At 42.6% G+C, this 16836-nt stretch overlaps 1 long non-coding RNA gene across 1 annotated transcript; it reads left to right on the plus strand.

Moving 5' to 3' along the window:
- Positions 1-4760: 4760 nt before the first annotated feature.
- Positions 4761-16797, plus strand: LOC120438819. Its single transcript, XR_005612180.1, has 3 exons — positions 4761-5007; positions 7307-7461; positions 16774-16797. It is a non-coding gene; the product is annotated as an uncharacterized LOC120438819 (long non-coding RNA).
- The last annotated feature ends 39 nt before the right edge of the window (positions 16798-16836 follow it).

A 16836-nucleotide genomic window follows, 5' to 3' on the forward strand; every position in this document is an offset into this window, starting at 1 on the left:
GGAACAGTCGCCCTTCACATCAGGTCGTCACCAACACTCAACATTTTTAAAACCCGGTTGGAAACACATTTGTACTCTGTAGCTTTCAATTCTGACAAGTCTTTATAGTAATTACTGTGTATGTTTCCTATTTTATCTCTACTCTGTGCAGCACTTTGATTAACCTGTTTTTAAATGTGCTGATAAATAAATGAAGATTTCTCTGAATAAAACAGTGACTGACATCTTCAGTGGGGGGTGGACATGCTCCTGTACAGACCTCTGAGGAGAACCAAGGTGCAGTCAAAGAGTCCAGTCTGTCCTCACAGATGTGAACATGTGGTTTCATCAGGTCTGCTGTCAGCTAGCAGGCTCACATCAGAATCACTGTTCCTGAAAAACACAGTCTGTGTGACATCATCAGTCAGCTGATGGTCCCAGATCTGAATGGTTTCTGTCTCTACTGAGGAAGTCAGAGAATCTCACTGAGGTGTGGATCAGGTCTGAGTGACCTGTGGAGGGACAGCTTTAAACAGTCCACAGGTCTCACGTCCTGCTCAGTCTGGTAGCAGATACCTCGTATTGTTCCAGATGTGCTGACATCACCAGCAGCAGCAGCAGCAGCAGCAGCAGCAGCAGCACAGCTGTGTGATACGATGAATCTCAGTTATTGATCCAACACACAGTAAATACAAAGATCAGGATTTATGAGAGTGATCATTATGAGTCTGAACACATGATCACTGAATGTTAGTCTCCACAATAATAAGCTAACACAAGCAAACACAGCTTTCAGCTCTTATTTTGAAACTTCTTTAGAGAGCTGTGATGTGAGCGTGCCTGGCTCTGAGGCACTTGGGTCAGCCTCTGTTGTTTAGAAGTGTTACAGACTGTGAATGACACAGACCTGTCAGTTTCATGTTTGTAACACAGCTCAGGGGCTCCATGCTGAACGCATCCATCCAGTGTTATTGATCCAGGACTAATACCAGCATTGGGATCAATACTACACAATCACATGTGTCCACGTGATGGATTTGACCAGCTTTATTCATTAATGATCAATCAATGAATAGAGAGTGAAGGTGGTGACAGAGGAGGTTTAGAGGTGAGTGAAGGTGGTGACAGAGGAGATGCAGAGGAGAGTGAAGGTGGTGACAGGGGAGGTGCAGATTTTGGGTAGGAGAAAAGAGGGGGTGACAGTGGGTCAGATGAACAAAGAGAGAAAGGCTGCACATGGATGAGCAGGTGAAAACAACACAATAATTGTGCGTGCAAACACACACTGTCAGAACACTGAACTGATCTGTGTTTGGTTCACAACAGTCAGACAAATGAACAGGTGAGAATGCACCCACTGCACACCACAGACTGATCACTAAAACTACCTGATCTCCGTCCCGATGTCCAGATAGGACTGACTGTACTGAGATTCATGGATTCATATCAAATTGATTGATCAAACATTGCTGAAACATTGATCAAACTGGGTCAAACTGGAGCTCTTGTTGGGGGTAGAGGAAGCAGAATGGGGATGCCATACCCTGCATTTATGGACTTCCTAAAATCCACAAGGAAGGGGTCCCACTCAGACCCATAGTCAGTAGCATAAACGCAGCCACTTACAACATTGCGAAACACCTGGCTACCATCCTTGCACCTCTCGTGGGGAACACCCCACACCATATCAAGAACTCCACCGACTTCACTGACAAGGTCCAGAAACTTACCCTGGATCCAGATGAAACCATGGTGTCCTTTGATGTAGTCTCTCTCTTCACTTGCATACCCACCACGGAGGCAGTGGAGACTGTCAGAAAATGACTACAAGAAGACAGCTCCTTGGAAGACAGGACCAACTTCACACCCGATCAGATTTGCACACTGTTAGACCTCTGCCTTACCACAACATACTTCAAATACAACGAAGGCTTCTACAGACAAAAACATGGCTGTGCCATGGGCTCCCCCGTGTCACCTATTGTAGCCAATCTTTACATGGAGGAAGTGGAAAGAAAGGCTCTTGGCTCTTTTAAAGGGAGAGCACCCAGCCACTGGTACAGATATGTAGACGACACCTGGGTCAAAATCAAGACACAAGAAGTGGAATCCTTCACTGCGCACATTAACGCCGTGGATAAAAACATCAAGTTCACCAGGGAAGACACAAAGGATAACTGTTTGCCTTTCCTGGACTGCGCCGTCCACATTGAAGAGAATGGCAACCTCAACATTGAAGTTTACCGGAAGCCCACACACACGGACCAGTATCTCCTCTTTGACTCCCATCACCCTCTGGAACACAAACTTGGAGTAATTAGGACCCTACACCACCGGGCAGAACATGTTCCCTCTAAGCCTGAAGGGAAAAAGAAGGAACACACACACGTAAAGGAAGCACTGAAAACATGTGGTTATCCTAACTGGGCGTTCATAAAGTCAGCAAAGAGGCACAGAAAAGAAGATCAGACACCAGCGAGGGAGGATAAGAAAGACAGACGCAACAACGCTGTCATCCCCTATGTAGCCGGTGTATCAGAGAAACTCAGGAGAGTTTTCTCCAAACACGACATCCCAGTGTACTTCAGACCCAGCAACACACTCAGACACAAACTGGTTCACCCGAAAGACAAAACTCCAAAACACAGACTGAACAACGTGGTGTATGCTGTACAGTGCAGTGAGGAATGCCCGGACCTCTACATTGGAGAGACCAAACAGCCACTTCACAAGCGCATGGCACAACATAGAAGAGCTACCTCCACAGGACAAGACTCAGCAGTCCATCTGCATCTTAAGGATAAAGGTCACTCTTTCGAGGATGCCAATGTTCACATATTGGACAGAGAGGACAGATGGTTTGAAAGAGGAGTGAAAGAGGCCATCTATGTCCACTGTGAGCGACCATCTTTGAACAGAGGCGGTGGTTTACGACACCAACTGTCTGCCATCTATAATCCAGTTTTGAGTTCCCTCCCCAGACGCCTTAACGCCCACTCACATCCTGGGCCATCTGACCTCAGGAAATCACATGATAGGGTGGGGCCAGGTTTCACAATGAGCTCACCCGAAACCCTGGCTGATTAGGTCCCACACCCGCTTTCACACCTTGGCGCATGTGATTAGAGGATCACCAGGGGGTCCTTTGTCCCTCTTTGGGGGGATACTCCCACTGGGTTTAAATCTGGGACTGTCGGCCATTTGACCTTAGAACTGAAGAAGCTTCTCTGATGAGAGGTGAAACGTCTTCAAGCAACTTAAAGAAGTCCAGATGCTTTTCTTTGCAAACTCCTTTGACAAGCAGAATGAATAAACCCAGTGTAAGGTCTGAGGAGGTCACAGGAGGTTCATGCTGTGAAGCAATGCTTCAGTTTCTAACTGGAGATGCTGAAGAGGAGCGAGCATGAAGAGAATAATGTTTTTAAGTGGCAGGTCATTTTAAATGCAATGTTTCTATCAACTATTCTATCGACAAACATCAGCAAACATACAAACTATTTGTTTGCAGTTTGTCTCAAAGTGTGTTGCAACTAAAGTTCCATCTGCTGTATTTCACAAGGAGAGAAAGGACAGAGTGTTAACTTCACAAGAGATAGGAGAGGAAGAAGAGAGCTTAAATTTAAACATGAGGACTGCTCATTTAAAACGTACATGCCATATTTAATTGATGGCACTTTATAACAAAGCTCTAAAAGACATTTGTAAACATACGGCAGCAGACCTGATGGTATTTTCATGCTCATGCTTTTCAGCATCGTTTATTAGCACTCATGGTTGCTATCACAACAACAGCAGAGAGAGCACAGACTTTGAGCAGGCGAGGTGTAATGCGACTGGTTAGGCATAGAGCGCTGCAGGCCTGGTCATGAGCCAGAGCTCACAGGCAGCTGGTGCGCAGGACCACACAGCACGCTGGCCTCTGGTGGAAGCACAGCCTGTCCATACAGCACACCGACTTCGGACTGGGTATATCCCTCAACTTCATCCGGCTCAGGCTGGCAAGTCCCTCGCGCACCCTGTTGATCTCCACCTCTGGCTGGGGAGGTGCCTTGACCTCCAGTTCTGGTCGAGGACACAGTGGCTGCTCCGCGGCCCTTCTCCAGGGAACCGGAACAGGTGAAGGCCCCTGCCGGGCACCAGCTGCTACCACCCAAGGAGTTGGGTCGCAGGCTGCATCGTTGCTGGTCGCAACCTAGGGCCCGACATGGGTCCTGGAGCGGTCTAGACCTCAGCCACTCTCACGCCACTGAGGAACGCTGGCGAGGGTGGCAGCAGTGTCAGTCAGGACTGGATCAGAGAGGTCAAATTCTCCTTGTCCTGGGGGTCTCCCTGTTGGCGGTGTGACACCGCCACCTGCTCCTGCTGTGTGGCTGCCAGCTCGGCCACCATTTGGGCAGGCTCGTCCCCTTGCTCGCCCAGTTATGAGTCCCTTTTGAGAAGCACTTGATGAGTTATACTGAACAGAAATAAACTTGCAAGCACACAGCACATATCAGAGTAGCTAAAGGCTGCTTGAGCTAATATGACATTTCAGTGAGTCTCTTTCAAGAGTAAGATTTTCTGTATGTACATTTTTGCCCATAAAGGTGTCGAAAGCATGCAAAATGCATCAACAGAGTATGGATGACATGTAAGAATAAAAAACATTACATTTTTTAAAAAAAGACTGAAAAGAAGATTTTCTGCAAAATTCCATGCCACAAGCTATAACACAGCCAAAATGATCACCAAATAAAAAAAGAAAAATTGAAATAAGTGTACAAAAATGAGGGCATAAGCATTAACTGGATCCAGTTTATCTTGTTAAATTGCTCAGTAGTGGTAGATTTTTGTTTGGTGTGTGTTGGGGGTGGGGTTGGTATCTTCACTGCTTGCCTTTGTCTAGAAGTCACCACACACCACTGCTGTGATGTTGGTCTGTGGACGCCTCTCGTGTTCTTTCCATCCTGCTCAAAGTTTGCTTTCACCTTCCTTGACTTTGTGTTCGTGACTGATGATGATCATTTCTGAGTGAAGCTCCATATGAAGGTAATGTTTTTCAGTGTGTAATGTTTTCTTGGCTAACATCAGCTGTGTGCAGCTTAGCTCCAGCACAAACAGCACAAATCTGCTGCTCCATAGTTCATGGTAATAGACTCACAGCTGGACCAATGACCAGAGCATTGGACCAACCATTAAACACTCTTCCTCCTGATTGTGAGAATGTGTGTTTTAACATTAAATCTCTCTAAGCAGGTGTAAATGATCATTTCCACTCTAGACTATCTTCAGCCTGTGTATAAAAGATGGCTACAAACAGCAGGTTCATAGTTAATCTCATTGTTGAAGCATCGAGCTGAGTGTTTTGTCTTTAGTTTCTGGAAGTTTCAGCTGCTGTTTATAGAAATGTTTACTGTCCTGGTGTTTGTAGTTTGAAGCAAAAAAATGTAAATAATTTCCTGATGAACTGTAGAAAAATAACTGTTTAGTTAATAATAATTATGAATTGCATTTATATAGCGCTTTTCTAGGCACCCAAAGCGCTGTACAATTCCACTATTCATTCACTCTCACATTCACACACTGGTGTTTTCCGTACATTATGGAGTTTGTGGTTCAGAATGTGGGACATTTTCCAGATGTTTGAATGTTTGAAGGTAACAATTTTTTTTAACCTGTGCTATTCAGCAGTATTAGAAATAAGAATTATGGTCAGGATGCTTTGTAGTGCCAGATATATTTACTCTCCCAAGAGAAGCACCATGGACACTCTATAGGATCCTCTTGCTAATGTTTCTGTTTGATTTATTTACTTTTTAAAAATGTTTATGTCATTATGTAGTGGAGACTATGCCGGAGCATACAGGGTAAAGAACAAAAATAAGCAGAAAGCTGAGAAAAAGACTGGGATGGGGGAAAGTCATCACAAACCCCTGAGCCTGGCTACACTTACAGAAACTTCACAGATACTCATCCACCTCTAGTCCACCCTCTGAAGTGTGGATGGACAGGTGCCCTCCCGTAATTAGGAGTGATCCAGAAGGAAGCAGACAACCCGCCCCAGACCCAGCCAACCCCAGTGCCAGTTTTAAAAACGATGCAGTGTAAAAATTCTTTCCAATGGTTTTCTGTTGTCTAAAAGTTGATTTTGCAGCTAAACTACATGTAGACTGAAATCCAGTTATACAATGATTGTTTCTCTGATGTGATGAATGTGCAGCTGGAAACTATGATCAGCAGCTGAGCTGGAACAGCAGATTTGCTCTCAGCATTTCAGGGTTCAAAGACTTTTGAAGACTTCTGATCACTTCCTGTTAGAAATGTTTGACTGTAAACCTCTTGCTGAAATGATGCTGCTGATTTCAGAGAGGGTTCAGCCTTCACAGTGAAATAAAAGAGGAAAGATTTAAATGTTCCTATGCAGTGAGCTCCCTCAGACATTTGATTACACTCAGCAAACAGCAGCTTCACTGTATTTAGTTCATGTGTGTCTTTTTAGACACAATCACTGCTGTGTTTTAGTGTCTCTGCTGGAACTGCACAAAACTCCTTCATTCACCATCCCAACACTGAGAGGATGTTAGAGACATGGGGGCACCTTCACCCCTCCCCCTAGGTGAGGCCCTGGAGCTGAAAAAGTACCAGAACACAAACAGAAGACAAGATGTAATATCAGGAGCTCAGAAGGAATCACTTCAGTTTTCTTCCACTCGAGCAAAAAAAGCTAATCTTTGAAAGATCAGAAGTGAAAACATCAAATCTCTCAGGTGTTACATGAACAAGAAGATAAACTTTGACCTGAGCAGGAAGAAGAGAACAGTCTGAGGTTTCTCTGTTTTATTCTCCACCTCATCCTGGTCTGTGTGACATCAGCACAACTAGCAACAGCTTAGCAACCACATTTTCTGTTGTTTAACACCTGTATGGGCCCGTAAGTTGGACAAACATTTGCAGGACTATGATCACAGGAAGTGTACATATTCGGTGAAACCACATCCTCTTCTAACACAGGCAGAAATGCAGAGAAAGGTTTGCTCTTGGCTCTGTGGGTTTGTAGGTTTAGATCTGATTGGCCTGATTCTGACTTCCTGTGCAACTTGTTAGGACCCAAATAAAAAGTTCAGCTGTTACATTCTACAACACACAACACGGAAAAAGATTCTATGTAACTGATTCTTCCAAAATATTCCTTAAATTCAACAAGTACATATAAGGTAGCAGTAACAATAACAAAGATATGTTTTCAAACAGTTTCAGTAAAACATCCTGTTAAAACTGTAACTGTATTTAACAGGAACATGGTCATTCAAAGCATCCCTTGATGCTCCTGTCTCTTGTGTCTCTACAGAGTTTGAAGAAGAGAGCTGAACTCTTCTTCAGTCAAATGATGTTTCTCTGTCTCTGCATCTGTTTCTCTGAGTACAGCTGTGTTTGAAAGAACTGGAAAGCCCAATTCTCCAACATGTTAACTCTGCTGATCGTCTTTGAATCCTGGATCAGGAGGTACAGCTGGTGAATATTTGGTGTTTAAGTAAGGTTTCTGTCTTTGACTTAGTGTACTTTAAGTCTACTATTCACCTATACCAGGGGTCGGCAACCTGCGGCTCCGGAGCCGCATGCGGCTCTTTAGTCCTTATAGTGCGGCTCCGCGTGGTTTGGGCAAATAAATAGAAGTATTTAGCTGAAGTGTATTTTATTTATGTTAGTTCTTTTTAACTCGTAGTTCTAAAATGGAAGATTATTGTGATATTGAAATATAAAAATAAAATTATATTCTATTATTTTTTCATTGCTCAAAATAAGAGTCACACTCGCGGAAGCCGGTATACCGCTTGACAAACGCCGTGCATTTATCGAGACTTTCAACCCCAGGTAGGCCAATTATGGATCTTCGGATCCACATTATGTCAGCAGCTGTTCTCCACCGTGAACTATGTTAAAGACAAACACCGTTCACGCCAGACAGATGACAGTCCTGTGTAAACTGACTTCGTATAGCCCCGATTTGTGGACTCTGTGCACAGAGGTTCAGGAGCAGAAGTCCCATTGTAAACAAATCACGGCAGACCCGACCATGTTTCCATGAGCATGCTTTTCAGCATCTCTTTATTGAGCACTTTTCACACACGGTTGCTGTACGCATACAGCCGGCTGTAGCTTTTCAGCTCACAGCCTGACATACACCACCAACAACACAACAGCACAGATAGCGCAGACGTAAAGGCAGCGAGGCGTGATTGCGGGTGTCGCTCAGGTGCGTCCGCCTCCCCTGCAGCGGCGCTGCAAACCACGCCCCGCCGCACGCATTAACCAGGTAAAATACATATTTAGGCAGAATTTTGCAAATATCCATTTTTCAGCAGCATAGTGCTTTTTTCCAATTATTTTTTAAGAGTCAGGTCAAGGCTCCAACAGCCCAAAGGCGATATAAGGGTGGCGGCTGACAACAGTTTTTGTTTGCTACATGGATCATTTTAGTTCAGGTTGGTGTCTTTCCTTTTGTTATATTTCTTTAAGAGTTCAAAATGTGTTGATTACATAAATATAATTAAATTTTCTCTGTAGCACTTCATGGATTTCATAAGCAGCACACCTTAGTTGTTCACACAAAGCATGAAGATAAAACACAATATATACAGTGTTATCTTCATTTTAGATGTCAAAAAGTATTTGTGGCTCCCAGTGTTTTCTTTTGCGTGGAAACCGGGTCCAAGTGGCTCTTTGGGTGTAAAAGGTTGCAGACCCCTGACCTATACTGTCCTGCTGTAGGACAGTATAGGTGACAGCGTTGATGCCTCTTCCTTATTTCACCAAAGTTTATAAACTGTTGGCTAAATTTTCTTGTTGTCAGAGGTAAAGTGAAGTGAGAGGAGCAGATAATAAGGATTAAATGTAATGCTGAGTAACTAAGGCTACGTTCACACTGCAGACGAAAGTGGATCAAATCCGACTTTTTTGACCCTATGCAACTCATATCCGACCATGGTATGACAGTGTGAACGGCACAAATCCGATATTTTCAAATCTGATGTTTCAGAAAGCAACTGCTGTTTGAATGGTCAAGTCACATCAAATCCATCTTTTACGTCACTGACACAAGTCAGACGCCAATTATCAGCGCCGGAGAAGCGCCCGATTAGACATCGCAAAGGCTTCCTTGCCATCCGGTGTAGATGTTAGTGAAACTGTTGGGAAGACAACGTTGGAGAAACGTGAACATTCTATCTATACTGTATATGAAGCACTGCTCCTCTCTAAAACAGCAATAAGGATCATTATTAGGCCATATGTAAAAAACAAAACAACTTTATAACTTAAAGCAAAATTGGGAAACAAAGTCCGAAACAAGTCTTTATATTAATTAATATTAATCAGTCAAACAGTACTGTTTGCTCTGGGTCTAAACAGCGTGCGTTGTGTGTGACATCTTCTTTTGCGCATGCGGGCCGCTTTGAGGGTTCACACTAGAGCGCATTTGCTGTCACATTTTATTTGTACTGTGAACAAGCAGACAAAAAAAATAGGATTTGATAAAAAAATCGGAATTGAGCATTAAGACCTGCAGTGTGAACGTAGCCTAAATGCTGCTAGTCTGTGACGTCACTCACAGCAGCAGCATCATTCCCTTGCAACATGGAACTGGTGAAACATTTTTTTATGTCACACATTAAGGCCATTGGACTGTTTCTAAATTGACAAAACACGTAAGCTACTGTGTTAGTCAGGTCTGGACCTGTCAAAAGATGGTCATTTAGAGAGGTTTCTTGGTAGCGTGCAGAACAGTCAAAAACCACACGGATCTTGCCGGGTTTGTATGGATGGTAGACACCGTGTAGCATAGCATGTAGCATGCCAGTCGGTTATCTGGTTCAAACTGTGGCACCTTTTAATACCATTGGTTCGTTGTCATCACTTGCTAAATGTGAGAAACCAACAATGGTCCAGCCGAGATTAGTTCGCTATGCATATGGATGATTCTCATCACCAGACAGGTTCTCTGTTGGGTGAAGGGCTCGTTGACAAGCCTACTTGAAAGGCCTACTTCGCAATCCAATTGTGGTGGAATCTTTTCTGACAGTTGCTCTAGATGTTGCCATTTCAGAGGTTGGAATGTGTAATCCAGTGGTTCCCAAACTTTTTTTGCTAGGCCCTCCTTTGTTTTACAAGAAAAATGTTCGCACAAATGTTCGCGCGCACGCGCACGCACACGCACAAACACATCCTCCAAACACACAATTAAGCAAACAATTAAGCAAATACAAGTAATCTGCAATAAATTACAGGTAGTAGTAAAAATAAACTACTAACTCTTTCACGCTACATCCGCACCTACACTGAAAAAAAGGGATTGGCCAGCTCTTGGATTTATGTAAGCATCTTGCGTGTATTTAACACAATTGCCTCATGGTTTAAAGTTAAGTGTAACTATATAGTGTAGAAAATACATAATATGCAGAGCGGGTAGATTCAATTGGACATATGTTCGAGTGAAGTAAGTCAATGATATAGCAATGTTAAATCTCGCGACACTACACGGGATTTCAGTCTCGCACGCTTTGGATCGTGGTTTGAGTCAAGTCGTACAGCCGCCTCTACTTTTTTTGGTATACCGAAAGAAGTAAATTGGGTGGTTTTTACATTAAAAAAGTCTAACTTGTAAATTGAACACTAAATTTTCTTCTTTCTATCTTGAACGTAATTAAATCATGTAGGATCTGTACGGAATTCAACAACTTAATTTGTTCTTGTTGAGATGACATGATACAATCTTGTAGGAGTGGTTAATTGCTGGACTCGTGAAATTTACAAGATCACCTGAGATTTCAAACTGCAGGAAAATCACTAGAGTTATAAGAGGCAGATCACTACACACACACAACGTGTATGCTATTGCTTTTTATTGTGGTTTAACCTGTCAAGGACAAAAACGTACAGAAAATTCTGCATCAAGCCTTGAAATCATAGCTTTCCTACTTTTGTCAACCCTGGATTGGTGACATGGTGGTTAGCACTGTTGTCTCACAGTAAGAAGGTCCTGAGTTCAAATCCACAATATGGCTAGTTTGCACTGGTTTCTCCCTGGGTATTCTGGTGTCCTCCCACAGTTAAAAGTCATGCAGTTATTAGATTTAGCTTAGGTTGATTGGTGATTTGGAATTCGCTATGAATGCAAATGGTTGTTTGTCTCTATGTGATTGACTGGTGAGCTGTCCAGTGTGTACCCTGCCTAGTAACCCAGCGCCCCTGCAACCAGGATAAAGATAGGAGGATGTTAGTTGTTGTAGATCCATTCAACTTTTATGTTAACCAGACTCTAGACTTTGTTGAAAATTATGTAATATGAAGACAACATGTAGTATTTAAGTGATCAAGTAGTGCTGGGGTAAAAGCTATTGAATAGTGTTGAAATAAAATGACAAAATTGTGAAGGATTAAAATATTCCAAGAGCTCAATTTACTTAATCTAAACATGTTTCAATCGCGTTTTATGAACACAAAATGCACAGGTTTATTGACTATGAATAAGTTGTGTTGATTTAACTCAGTTGTTTAAGTTTCTGCCAAAGCAAAACATTTGTGTGCAACCAATGTCCACTATTGAATCAATTAAATCCAACATGGCCTTTTTTTCAGTGTACACGGGTATTTTTGAAAACGCAGCTGTTTTGTCCACACCTAAACGGCGTTTCGAATCACCGAAAAAGGAGATTTTTTTAAAAGTCCTTTTTTTCCCGCTTACGTGTGGACGAGGATTACAGAGTTCGTCACGCAACGTCAAAGGTATGTGCCTTTTTTCACGACACGCTGTGCGCCACGTTATTGTTTACGTGAGATGAATTTGCAGAATGGCAGATAGAGACAAAATACTGTTACTGTTAATCTGACTATCTTCAGGTTTTACACGCTTACATACACACACGCAGTTACTGTCCCTACATTTAGAAAGGCAGAGGCGTTGGGGTGTGATTATTTTACTGTAGTTATTTTTTTCATGTGTAATAATATTCAACATTGCTATCAATGCATTTTTCAAAAAATGTGCAAAATTGGTTTAAAAACATAAACACCTGTGGGATACTGTTTGTCCGTGATTTGAACAGCCCAGCGCTGCTCCCGACACAGGTAAAAACCAATTCTGCAGGGGAGACCTACCTCAGCACTTCTGCAGGTGAACCCAAAGGGAACATATGCTTCACCATATTTTCTAGTCTCTGGCTTAGAATTAAGTTGGTTTGGAAACATATTAGGCTATGCTTCATCTCCTGCTTTGCGTTTCTGTGGACGCCCCGTGCTAGCAGTGTCCAAGCGTTTTGTCCCCCTCTTTTTTTCATACCGCGTCCCCCCTGCAATGGCTCTGCGCCCCCCCTAGGGGGCGGGCCCCACACTTTTGGAAGGTCTGGTGGAGCCTGTTTACTGGGATAAACTGTTGTGTGAAAACTGCCACAGGCTGGGTCTGTGAACCAGCATTTTGCGTTTATTTTCTGTATTGTTGACTTATGTTTTTACTGAAGATATGTTTAGTTCTTGTGGCTTCTATTATTTGGATAGGATTGAGGTTCTTTGTAGCATGACATTATTTTGTTAGATTCATCTAGTTATCTTAAGCTCCTAATTTGCTTAGTCTTTAGTTCTGTTTATTTGGTCACTTTGTGACCAACTAAACTAAACACCTTCTGTGTTTAGTTTATCTTGTTAGTTCATGTCTTAAGCTGTCATGTTTCATGTCTGTGTGGTTAATGTTTGCCTAGCTCATATCAAGTCTGCGTCCTCTCCTGTTTCCTGTTTATTTTGAAAGTTTTGTTTCATGTTGTGTGCTTAGTATACATTTCCGTTGTGTCATTATATGCATTTGTGTAAGCTGTTTCCTCATGTGTTTCCTGTGTATTTAGTCTGTTTCCAGTTGTTCACTGTCGCGTCATCTGTTACCATCCCTGTCACTTAAGCTACACGTTATGATTCGTAGTTCTCCAGACTCTGGAGAATTATCTGCTCCTGTCATGTTTTCATAGTGTCATGAACTAGCTGTGTGCAGGCAGATGAGGACCCAAATGCAAAACTCACAGAGACAAAAGCTGAACTCAAAATCTCTGCTTTATTGCAGGCTTTACAAAGAAACAGAACTAAACTGGGAATGCTAAACTGAGGACCGAGGGAACACAGAGAAAGGCACACAGGTTCAGGGAAGAGACATTGATGACACGACACTGAACTGAGGGAGAAGTGGACATAAATACACAGAGGGTTAATGAGGGAAGTGGGAGCACACGGGGAACACAGGTGACACTGATAACCATAATGAGACACGGCAGGAGCAAACACAACACTGACACACACTGACGGGAGACTATCAAAGTAAAACAGGAAGCACACAGAGGCAGACCACAGGGAGAGAGAAAGCACGGGGAGAGCACAGACATAGCAGGCTGGGGAAAACATGCAATAAAACACAAGGAGGGGAAACGAGGACTCATAGATACACAGAGGGGCACACAGGGGTAAAGTCACAAGGGAAATCAAAGAAGCAACATCTTAACAGAACAATCTAGGAACCATGGCATAGATAAAGAACAAAATACAAAAACACACGAAAACTAAGAATGCTGGGTCAACATGACCCATGATCATGTCACATAGTCTTTCATGTACCAGTCCAGAATTCCGTTCTTTGCCTTTTCATGTCATGTCCATAGCTCATAGTTATAGTTCAAAGTCACAGTCTTAGTAATTCTTAGTCTTTAGTTGTTTCCCAGTTTAGGATCTTTGTTTAGGTCATTGCCATAGTTTATGTTTGGTTATTTTTGCTTTACTTTTTACCGGCCCTAATAAAGGCTTGCTTTGAGTTCAGTAAAAGTTTTGCCTCCTTCGTCTGTGTCCGCACCTAGGTCATCCAAACACCCTCCATGCGGTCTGCACCCGCAGATCGTGACAAAATCAGGTGGTAGTGGAATCCTTTTCTTTGAGTTTGATCCCCTCAATTGTAGACCTGACAGTTTCTGACATGGTACAACCTTTGACTAGGCAGACATTGTGGATATCCGCAGACTGATATTCTTTTTGGGTTTTTTTTTTGAAGTCTTGGGCTACTTCGTCTAGTATGAAGGTTGTATCGCTCTGCATGTCTGAGAGTGCATAAACTAGCGGTTCTTGATCTGACTGCTTAGTAGATGATACTCAGACTGGCAAGAAAGAGGATGTTTGTGTGCTTACACCCTCTTGGATGACTCTGTTGGAAGTTGCTGTTGCAGCCCTTTCTGTGGTGTCTGCCTTGTCCTTTGAGATGTTACCTCCATTTTGGCTTTTGACAGTCTTTGAACTTGTTATCATGCAAACATGTCAGATGTCTCCTTTGGCATTTCTCACATGTTCTTTTGTTATCACATTTTCTTGAGTGATGACCAGTCTTCAAACATCCAAAGCAAAGCTTCTGTGTGTGTTCAAAAGTAACACGATCCTGAACAGTTCGGCATTTGTCTAGGATGTATCCTATCCTTTTGCAGAAACACATGATGGAATACTCCTTTGCGTTGTGCTTGTGGTCAGAGTCTTTGCTTGAACTATTTGGATTCATGGATGCCTTGGTTTCTCACTTTCAACACTCTTGAGTGCTTGTATTGAGGAAATGGGATTACAAACAAGATTTGCTTCCTTTCATAGGAAGTCAACAAAACACCTTGAATGGTGGGTACTCAGCCTTCACTTGTTTGACTTCCATCACTTTACAATTCTAGCTGGAAACCAACCAAAATGGAAAGTTAAACAGAATCCTTTGACTTTCAGTGCAGTCATTCAAGACCTCCAGAATCTTAACGTGGGGGATCGCAGCCTCACAGCTCTTGAGAAAGTCTGCACATTCTCATAGCTCGTGAGCATCTTTAGAATATATCTTTGGCCATGCATGCAGCTTGTCCCAATTAACAATGGGTCTCGAAACGTTCTATAAAAGCTTCCAGGCTAAGTCATATGTTGCTTCTCTGCCCAGTAGAAGAAATACTTCCATGGCTTTCTTTGCTGTGCTATCTAAGTACTTTCTTAGGTAATATCGTTTTTCAGTCTCTGGAATGTTTTTTCTTTCTGTTAATGTTTCAAAGTATAATTGCCAGTCTTTAAATTTCAAGAGTTCTCCTGTAAACACTGCAGGCCCTGATGTTGGGAGCCGTGTTGCACTCATAGCTTCTACTAGCATATTAACCAGATCTGAGCTATTCTTCTAAAACTGAGGTAACTGTTGTGAACAAGGAGCTTGACTTGTAACCACTAGGGATTAAGGAATGAATAGGGGATTTGATGCATTGAGAGAATGGGTTGTGACTTGAAGCTCTGGTGGTATTTCAATACCATACAACAAATCAGTTGCTTCTATGTTTTCTTTAGCTTCATCATAGACCCTCACTCGAGCTCTAGCAGCATTGAGCTTCTTTACTTCTTCTGACGTGCAAGTTTTCTATGTGTGTGTTCGATTTCTTGCTGTCTGGCTAGGTTCTCAGCCTCGAACATTTGAAGTTCTGTTTCTTCCCTTTCTTGTTCCTCCAACGCTGCCAAGACCTTCTGAGTTGCAGCAGCTTCAGCTACAGCCTCTATTCTTTTGACTGAGTGGCTGCTAGAGATAGTAGACCTATATCCTGATTGATGAGACAGTGGTCTGGAAAAAGAACCTGTTGAGCCTAGCACAGATCTAAAATTAGGCCAAGGTTCTTCGTCTTCTCTTTATCTGCTTTTTGACCTTTAAGCTGTCTCTCTGCTCTTTGAAAAATGAATCCTGAGAATAACATGCATGTATCAACCCTGCACCTCAGGTCTAGTTCAGGGGTTTGCACTTGACGCAACTCCTCATAAACTGTCCTTATGTCTTCATCTGTGTTCCTGATTCTTTGTCCATCTCTTGTTGCTTGAGACTGAATCAATTATTTCACCAGGTCTGTCAGTTCATCCAGTCTATCACCATGGTTAACTTCTGCTGTAGTACCTTCACCATCTTCTGCCACTTCATTAACCCACTGGGGTCGCATCCCTCGACCCCAGTGGGTTAATGAAGTGGCAGAGTCAAAGTCCCATGACCAGTTTAAGACAAAGCAAGAAGATACAGCAACCCAGAGTCTCCATTCGAAAGTGAGGACTTCAAACTATATACCAGTTTTTAAATTGTGTTAATAGGCCAGAATTATGATTAAAAAAAACACGCAATGTTTTTTTCTGAATAAAACAGTGGCATTTACTATGGGTAGAAACAGTAAAGGTGTTCTCGTGAGACATTAGACTTTACACATTACACATGTACAAGTAATCCATTATCGATCAATCATCCAGATCATGAGCTTTACACAGAACATTGTTTAGCATCATGTGCAACTGCTTCATCAACATGGAGCTCTGAGTGTTTATTAAAGAATCATTGTGTGAAAGACGCTCTAACACAGCTGACTGCAGCCTTTAGCTGTGAGCACACAGTGTCTCACATTTACATTCACTTTCCTGTTAAATTCACTCAAAAACTTTAAAGAGCTGTTAGCAAGTGAAAATAGCAAAGATTTCAGGGCTGGGCTGAGCCCCAGTGTTTCAACATCATAGTAACACCTCACACAGTCACAACTCATCAAATCTCATCAAAGCTCATTATCATTAGGACAGATTTAAGTCAATATCATTTCACATTTCTGTGTCATCATCCATCAAATGTTGATACATAGTGGGTTTGTCATTCTCTCAGCTGACACTGAGACGAAGCAGGAAAGAAGCAGCTGATATTTGGACAGCACACATGATGGAAAGGAGGATTTCAGTTGATGTGCACATGAATGATTTGTGTTTCCTCTGCAGGTGAAGGTAGAAAGTGTGTGTGAGCTGAATTGAGCAGCATGGATCAGTGTGAGGACAGAGAGG

The sequence above is a fragment of the Oreochromis aureus genome, linkage group 3 (assembly GCF_013358895.1).
Source record: "Oreochromis aureus strain Israel breed Guangdong linkage group 3, ZZ_aureus, whole genome shotgun sequence".
In the NCBI taxonomy this organism is placed as follows: Eukaryota; Metazoa; Chordata; class Actinopteri; order Cichliformes; family Cichlidae; genus Oreochromis; species Oreochromis aureus.